The following is a 9,846-nucleotide window of genomic DNA, read 5'->3' on the forward strand; positions in this document are numbered from 1 at the left end:
AGGGTGGCAGAGGAGATTAGATGTAGCCCCAGCCTTGAACGAGCGACATGCTCGAGTCCATGCCAGATTAGCCCTGGAGGCCTTCAAGCTGTTCGACAACACCACACTATCAGCTCCTTGAAATTTCATCAGATATGGATTAGGCCTGAAGATCCAGGTGTTTCCAAAAGGTGGTGTATTCGTGGATTAGTGGCTCAGTGACCAAATATGAAGACCATAACTAGAACAGGGGCAGAGGAGAGTGAGGGCAAAATCTCAGCTCCCAGATGAAAGTATTTCTGTTTCTTTGGAGCAGCCTTTCTCTGGGGACAACTTCCGTTCACCAGATTAGCCTCAGTGAATCTGATTCTCATGGCTTCCTCTGGCCCAACGTCTCTTCTTCTTCATGGCCCCGTGACATGAGAGTTCCCTTGATGGGTACACTCATTCTTCGATTCACTCAATCAGACAGGGATGCCGTGCACAAAAAACCTCAGCCATTAGGCGCGCTGATACTGGGTGACAGCCATGATAGACTCAAGAGACAGTTGGGGGTGGGAGGGAAGGAGCAGGAGCGCCTTCCTTTGTTAATTTCCAAGTTCTCCGATTCACATGGTGAGATCAGCTCCTTCTATCTACCCACAGGCTCTGGCCTCGTTCCTGTGCAACACTTTGGCTCTAACTTCGCCGAACACTGCAGGAGAACATTTAAACATTCGACTATCCAAATGATATCGAGTTCATTGTAGGCTGTGCTCAATTTGTGCGTTGCTCTGAATTCCCAGAAGAAAAAGAAAGCCAGATTTTAACAGCGTTTTAACATTGCAGGGGATGCCGTCTGTGTTCAATCAGAGATCCAGTGATCTGCCAGTGCAAAGGAGATTTAGATTTATTACTTGGGCATTTGCAAGCGATGAAAGGGTTTTGATTTCTTTTCTTTTTTTTTTTTTTTTTTAGTTTCTCTACACTCTGGGGAGGAAATCTTTGAGGAGATACCTCTTGGTTTTCCCAGGGTGGTTTTGCAGGATGAAAGTGTACGAAGAACACTTACCTTACTTTTTTCTTGTTTTTTTTTTTTACTAAAAACAAAATATACTTTCTCGTCAGACACATAGTGGTAAAGCAACAAAGCACATTTTTACAAGTACTTTGCAAGCGCAGATTAAGGTTAGTACTTTTGTATTTTCTCACATGTATTATATGTATTTCATTTCAAAGAGAGCTTTTTCCTCCTTTCACAGTATTTACCTTTAAACCAAAGAGGTTGTTTTCACCCAAATCTGTTTACTGTTTCGCAGGTTTACAGAGATTTTATGAGGTTATTACAAGTAAGATGAAGAGGAATTATAGATGTTCATCGAACAATTGGTCCTTTATTGTGGAGATTGAAATCTATTCAGAAAACAGTTAAATGTTAATGTAATATACCGCCGACCACTGAAAAAATAGTTTTTGAACAAATAAGCAATCACGATCATTATAATGATATTTCTGTTGTGTATTCTTTAAATGTTGATTCTTTTCCATTAATAATCTGCATATTTCCTTCATCTACTACACAACTAATAGAGCGGGCCAACAGGCAAAGCTTTTTCAGAACACTTCACATTAACAAGCTTGCATTAGAGAGAGGGAATGAAAAAAGTAAATGCAGGAGAGGAAAACAGTCGGCCTATTGTGTCCATCTGCATGCAATGTTTTATATCAGCACACAGTCATTCATTTAGGATAAAACAAACAGTTAAATGTTGGTATAAACCAAGCGCGACGGCTCTTTATAGAGATTCTGACCCAGTGGTCTGGTTCTGGGAGCGCCGACACAGAGGGGTCTTTAACATCCTCTGGCACCCCTCTGAATGCTTCTCGCTCTGCCAATAATGAGAGCTGGATTTGGAAAATCCAGAGTTCCTACGCCGGCGTGGTCTGATGTGAAGGTGACTCTCGCTTCTTCTGATGATTCACACGCTGCGACCAGCTTTGGCTACAGGTGACAGGTTCGATCGAAAAAGAGCTCAGTCAGGGACAATGTGAGGTCAGTTGGAGAGGCAAAAGAGTTCCTATCACAAACACAGTCCTGAGTGTTTTCTGACGTGTGCACAGAAATTGGAACATGCATGGCATCTTATTTAACCCCCAATGTTTCAATATAGCCTGGAAGATAACACTTATGACTCTGCTTTATGTGCATGATGAACCGTTTCCCGAAACATACTGTGATTTCAGCACTTCCTCTGCCCACGGGGATCATACAAAGTATGTCCTGTCAACTTTGAGCTTGACCCAGCGTACAAAAACATTGCATTTGGTTTTGGTGCCTCGTTTAATATGTTTTTCCTGACTAGCGAAGCAGATGTTTCGTCACTACCTCACCACTACTGCAAAACTGAAAGGCAGAGGCATGTATTAAAGGAAACGACACATAAAAAAAAAGAAAAAAAATCCCCAATACCTAAAGATAACACAAACATGCTACTTTTTCGTTACAGCTTTCCGTATTGAGTCAACTGACTGTCCTGGGGTATAAAATGACAACATTTCATCACAGTGTTTTTCATTGTGATGAGAAACAGGGAAAGGAAGACTCAAGTTGTTAAGCAATCCACAAGATTGCCAAAGACTCACATCTCTGTTTTGTTTTGTGGCCTCATATGAAAAAAAAAAAAAAACTAAACAAAACACAACAAAGGAGCGAGCGTGCCAGGACATGCAGCGTGACGTTAATAAAGGGCAGAGAGCGGCACACAAATAACCTGTTTGGTCTGCGTCTTTCTGCTTTACAGCCTGAGGTGACGGAAGTGAAGAGACATTTAAAAAGGCATCTGGAGAGCTCTGACGAGATGTCATGCATTTAGTTGGATTTTCTGCAGATGTGTCAGGGATAAATATGAGTGTGGAAAGGTTTCACAGGAGGAATGAGACTTGATCGATACAGTGGATCCTAACAGCAACACATGAAAAGCCATGTTCACATCACAAGATTATTTCAAGCTTTAGGCAGGTGGGGCTGAATGCAGAAAAAAAGTCTTGATATGTAGCAACCTGGATAGAGTTGACAGCGGCCGGTCTGCTGACTGAGTGGAACATGGAGGCCGTTGCTGCCAGATCAGCTGCGGGATCAGCTGAGGGATCATGGGAGCCGAGGTCGGAGGCTGTGCTCTGTGATCTTATTATTGTGCTTTGTGTTAGTCGGCACCCTACTCCAGTCCTTGCCCGCCTGGTTCAGCCCAGCTAAGTAGCTCAAGGTCTGACACATGCACACATAAACACACACACACTTGAAACCACAGGGCTGAATCGGCAAGCTGTCCGGCCAGTTTGTGTTTCTGACACACACACACACAGACACACTGGCATGTCTACTCATCCAGTTTCCTCCCATATACTCAAGCCTGCCACACTTCACACACACTCCCACAACCATAAGCCCTGCAGCGCAGAGGCTGGCTTCAGAAGATCCAAAGTCAAGTCAGGTCGCATCACATCTGCTCACAACACAAAACAGGAAAGCCAAAATGTGAGAAAGCAAACACAACGTCACAAACATGCACCATACAGAAAACAGACATAAGATTCTAAACACACACTCTGCTGCACACTGCTGCCTGCGTATCCTTTTGCTGAATATGCCCTCATGGGGAGGAGTTCATGTTGTTCATGTCTCCGGCAGACACCTGTTGAAACACAAGAAACTTCATCATGATGAGACATGTATCAATGCAGGTGAATCACAACAGAGGTGAAAGAGTTGCAACAGGTGACACAACCACAAGCAGGAACACCCACAAACACACACCCCCTCACAAAGGAGGCACAAGCTAAGCGCTGACTACAAAATGTGGGTTTTATGATACAATATAGCCAAAATTTTGCTTGTCGCTTAGTGTGACTGGGACTAAATCCAGTTGGTTGTCTGAAGCGAAAAGAACCGTAGTCATAGTGAGATGAGACATGCTCTCACATGTTTCTGACACTGTGTGCAGCCCCCACTACAAGCGCAGCTATAAGCAGCTTTGAGCCCCAGCCATTTCAACCCAATGATCAAAATCCCTGGGCATGTATGCAAACAAAGCCAGCGATTCAGAGCAGTGGGCCTCGCGCCGCACCTCAACCCTGTGCCGCTCTCGTCTCGTCAAGCCTCAGATCAACCAGCAGCCTGGGGAATTGGATGTCACACAATGGGCCCCATTGTATAAGCTCAGGTAACATCTGAATTGTTACAATCTTCTCCATTCAGGTGAAAAACACGCCCCCCCCCCCCCCCTCCCCCTTCCTGAGTCCCAGTGCCATTTAGACAGGTTTTCACTGATGTTTCATTAAGGAGATATTCAGGGAGACAAACTGTGGGTGGCTGCGGCTGGAGCCAGAATGAGCTCTTGTACTGCATTAACCAAAGTCCACACCGCAAGCTCTGTAGAGCTGGAGTGACATATTTAATAACAGCCTGATATTTCCACAAGGTAGAACGGCGATCTGTGACAAAAGAACAGACGGTTGGAAAAGATTCATAACTCCTTGCTGTTAAAGAGAAACCAATTTTCCTCTCTGTTGCTGCTGCCTACAAAGCCGCTGACAATACAGAGATACGTCTGTATTCTCCAAGATTCAGTTTGTTTATTTATTGGCTGCCTCTTATCATGGAGCTTTGAATTTAACGATAGGGAAGTAGGCCCCCTCTTCCTCACCACGCGCCTGATGCATCCCGCGGAGATAAATCACAGCTATAGGCCTGCAGCAGGGTGAGGCCGCCAAGGAGGAAATGGTATGGAAGCCCGGGTGGTTCCAGCTGGTCGGCATCCAACTTTCAGTTGAGTCTGATGAAGGCTCTGTGAGGAGTTTCCCTGTCTTTCATCCGCTTAGGAAACATCTGGAATCATCTGCCGGTTGAGAAGTGCATATGTGTGTCTATATGCGTGTGTGTGTGTGTGTGTGTGCGTCTTCCAGGAGGTTTGCCAGGAATGTTATCATTGTATGAAGATTAAACTCGTCATCCAGAAAATAAATTAAGGAAGCTCATTGGTGAATTGCCAGTACATGTCTGGGCTTTGACATCATCTCCACTTCGCGAATTCCTGATGAAACATCAACAATTAGAAGCACAATCAGTCGCCGCTGAGAAGAAAACAGAACGTGCGCAGGTTTTTGTACCATTTTCTATAGCTATGTGACTTGTCAATGAAAATACTTCAAGAGTGGATGTATCCATTTAAGCAGGTGAGCAGACAAAGCCCAAGGTGTTGGTGGCATGTTACTCCATGCCTGAGCCAAGACATCAGGTCTGGGGTGTGTTGACAGAAGACAGACAGAGGCAGGGTCAAAAAAAAAACAACAACAACAAACTTGCCTTTCTCTGCATCTTCACCTCAAACACTGCACACACACAGACAGGGCCGCCCCTGTGTGACTGACAACACCTGCAGCCTTTTCCTAAGGGCTGCGACCATGAGGACAAAATGTGTTAGTGTTACATGTCTCCGAAAGGGCTGGAAGAAAAACTGCCATTTTAAAACATGTGCAACTTTGTTTTAAAGGACAATAATTCATAGTCTTCACTTCAAATGGACAGCAGAGGATGTACAGCATGTCCTGAAACTCTGCGGTTTCCGAACCACAGCAGCAACATTTAAAAATATCATAAACAGCTCCTCCTTATCCCCCCCCCCCCCCCCCCCCCCCATGTCCTCTTCAGTGTGTAATTGCTCTAAAAGATAACAGACAGCTCGCTCAGACATTACAATCCAAATGTTTTTACTGCTGAGTGTCCCTGCTCCGTGTTTTTGGTTGCAGACTAGGTGTGTAGGGAAAAGAGTTGCTGTGTTTGGACTGGGGAGAGGATGTTCAGGTCTGGCTGCAAAGACACCAGGGGATGTGATTTTCGGGTGTATTGGGGAGGATGTTTTGCCTCCTGTGTGGTGACTCCTGACCCCCACCATCCTCTCCCAACCTGCTCGACCTCTGTCCCATTGTAGCTCTTATCAAAAAGCTGAATGTTGAGCATCTCTCAGTACAGTAGCCTGAACAGGAGATAACACTGATTCTGCCTCACATCAGAACAGCCTGCCTCTGCTCTCATTGTTGTTGTGTGAGTCGCTGTGCAGAATCGCTTCCATCAGACTATGTAGACAACTTCTTCTACCTCACTCGTCTCTGCTTTAAACCTCCCACCTCCCTTTCACCTAGAAAATCATCACCTATTCTCCTGTTCTGTATGCCAATACGTCTCAGCTACTGCGCGCGGGTGTTTGGTCAGAGCTGGGCGACTCCCTCGCCTGCTAAGACAACATGGTGTCGTCCTGAGGGGGCATCGTGGCCCCTGTTGATCTCCCTCTGCTGAGTCGCTCTCATGCCGCTTCTCATCTTCACTAACACACACTGACATGGCCCTTTGAAGTCATGAGGAGCAGCAAAGACCTGGGACCGACCCAACAAAAGCAATCTGATCCTCGGCTGATGTGTCCAAGCATGCCTGCGGGGCCCCTGACAATAGACAGGGACAGCGGGTGGACCCCTTTGCAACTCCTGCGTGTACCGAAGAATGGAAATGCACGTTGTTCTTGGGGACTTTTGAAAGATCTGACGAGGGAAGAAGAAGAATTCTACCCCTTTACTGAAGACTGGTGATGGTGCCTGCTGCTTTGGCTGGCTTTAAGGTAAAATAGTAGAAAGCATAATGTCTCGTCCTGATCAATGCAACAGCAATTATTCCTTCCTGTTCACAAGGAACCACATCCTGAAAATGTAAAAATGGGGCTTTCAACACAGCGATTCCGGTGGTTAAAAGTAGTGAGTCTTTGTTTTTACAGTGGTGGACACATTGAAAATTTTAATATAACCAATTCAAGGTTAAAATTAAGACTTGTGTGTTCCCTGCTTCAGCTATTAATAGTAAAATTGCTCCAACATGAAAAACAACATTTCAAATTATGGCATCAGAGCGGCAGCCCCACAGTAAGAAGTCACAGGTTTGGCTCCCGGCCTGGGGCCTTTCTGTGCGGAGCTTAGATTTTCGCCCAGTGTTTGTATGGGTTTCCTCCCACATGTCCTCCCAAAGAGGACATGTCCCTGTGGGATACCAATTTCGGTTGACCGGTGACTCTAAATTGTCCGCAGGCCTGAGTGTGAGTGTGAGTGGTTGTTGGTCTCTGTCTGTCTCTGTGTGTTGGTCCTGTGATGGACTGGCGACCTGTCCGCGGTGTGCCCCGCCCTCACCCAGTATGAGCTGGGATTGGCTCCAGCAACCCCCACGGCCCAGAAAGGGGAAAGTGGTAGAATGAATATATGGCAGTGTCAGGCAGTGGATCCAAAGAAAATATTAATGGCCCTCTCTGAGGTTTTGCTTTTTTAAGAAGTGGTTCAATCCCCCTACCCCCTCTAAAAACAGTCCCTTTCATGGTCCAAAACAAATCCAAACTATTTACCCCTTAAACTTATTTGCATTCGCAAGTCATAAATCATTTGCAGTAAATTTGCATAAGCCCAACATCTGTTCAGGAAGTCACGATATTCTGGAATCAAAGCTTGTTTTTGTGCGCTGCAAAGCATTTGTGGTTAAGAGACTCAGGTACGTTAAAAACCACAATATCCAGTGTCCCGTGTCTGACCTGCATCCAAAAACATTCACAGATTGGGAGATGTCAAATATGCAAAGCTCACCCAATACAACATTTGCATACAGAGAATGAAAAACCTTGTTGAGTCAGCCAGACATCATGTTTGATATTGAAACATTCCAGCCTGTGTGTGTATTTGTTTAGGTTAGTATTTTTTACATATACTGACAAGTATTTGGCAAGTTAGAACAGCTCAAACACAGATGTCTGTTTGGTCGTTGGTACATCACTTTGTCTGAAAGAAGAAGCTCATGCTGTGACACAAACTAAGCCCTGTCTGTGTGGGATATCAGTAATGACTGGATAGAAAGGGAAAATTCAGTTGTGCTAAACAAGTGAGCAAGCAAGAAACAAAGAAAGAAAGAAAAGAATTGCTCAACCATATTTGACTTACGCTACAGGATATTTCACAATGCAATCTATCATTGTAACACAATTACCATCCACGGGTGCTGCTGCATTCTTTAACATCTCCAACCTGTAATTTATCAATAAGCTATGTATATTCCATTCACATTTAGTAGACCAAAGATGCTGTGTGGAGTGTGTGATTGACAGATTTGAAAGATGAGCCCCCTGTGGATACCCCAGGCCAGGAGGACTCACAAAGATTCACTTTTACCATGAATTATTTCCCTGGATAATACAAACCTGCTTTTTATATCTCCACCTCAATTATGCCAGCATCTGTGGCCGGAGGAGTCCACACAGAGAGGATCCATGGCTTCCAGTGCAGCATTTAACGGTATCTCTCTGGGCACAGCTTCATGTCAGCTTTGAGATCACTTAACGCACCAACAGGAAAAGCAATTTCTTTTGCACCTGCGTTAAAAAACTTCCTTGTTAGCCTTTACGGTTTACAGCAACAGGAGTGTGCACATTATTATACAAATGATCGCTACAACGGAACCCAAGAATTACCTCAGCGTGGAGCAACGCATGTCCCATTCACTACATCTGGTTCACTTTAACTGCAGCATCAACAAGTGCTTCCATTTCACACTCCTGCTGAATGCCTTTCCTCTCTCTCACACACACACAGAGACACACATAAACATAAGACATATGAATCATGAAGGACGATGTGCAATAAAGCTTTGCAGGTCACTCTGTAAGCACAGCACTCTATGTATATTTCATGAAGCATTAGACGCCGTATTATTCATGCCGGTCTCTTCTGCTGTTTTGTTTGGGAAAGAGACAGAAAGCTGCACAATAGATTCATGGCATACTGACAGAGGATTAGAGTACCTGCAGTCCACAAAAGCCGCCATTATTCACTGGAGGAGTCCATTCATAATTGTATATGGGATTTTTTCTACAAAAATGAATGTTAATCATTTTAGAGACATTTCTTTACATGTGAAAGTGAGCCGTGCTTTGGATGGGGTTAGGTCTTTAGGGTTAGACCAGACAGAGCAGGAGTGAGAGATGGCTGGAAATGATGGGCGTAGCTGTGGATTCTGGAAGATGCTGTAACATGATAAAAGTTTTTTATGGTGGTGTTCAGTGAAATGGGAAATGAAAAAATGAACAATAAGCTTTCCTCTAGAGGCCACAGTGTGTTGGATAATCATTTTTCAAGATCAAAAATTGGTGTGGAACGCACTAGTGACTAACCTCACTGTGTACATTCCGAAGAAAATGTCACACTCGCTGATCTACCTTAACGCTGACCTAACCCCATTTATAAACCAGCTCCTACTGCAGCCTCACTGCCCGGAACAACGCTCCCTTTGTTCCCCCACCGTGCGAGGAGTGGAAAATGAAGGAGACCGTGGTCCAGTGCTGTAAATCATTTGACAGAGACAGGGTCACAGGTTTTGGTTGTAGTTTATTACAGCTAAACTTACTGAATATCAGCCCCATGAGCAATCTCCTCAGGAGCAGCTGCTGCTGAATGCAGGCCTGAATGCAGGTAGCTTGGCAGACAGCAGGCGCTCGCGCCCGAGAGGTGTCAACTGTATTTATTTGGACGTACAAAATAGTTCCCTGTGGAGGATTTACAGCAAACCGTGCTGCCACATCTCCACATACCTTCCAGTGCAGGAGTCAGTGATGACAAATTGTGCTTGGGGCATATTTTTGGACTTTCAAAGTCATTTTTTTCCTGCTGTCTTCAGATGCACATTCCTGCAAAGTTTTTTTTTTTTTTTTTAACTCAATCCTCCTAGCAGCCATAATTAATATTTGTGCATAAGCAAGGAATTAGATTTAGATTTAATGGAGTGTTTGCTATAGAATTATGGCCCAACGCAAA

The sequence above is a fragment of the Echeneis naucrates genome, chromosome 8 (genome assembly GCF_900963305.1).
Source record: "Echeneis naucrates chromosome 8, fEcheNa1.1, whole genome shotgun sequence".
Classification (NCBI taxonomy): Eukaryota; Metazoa; Chordata; class Actinopteri; order Carangiformes; family Echeneidae; genus Echeneis; species Echeneis naucrates.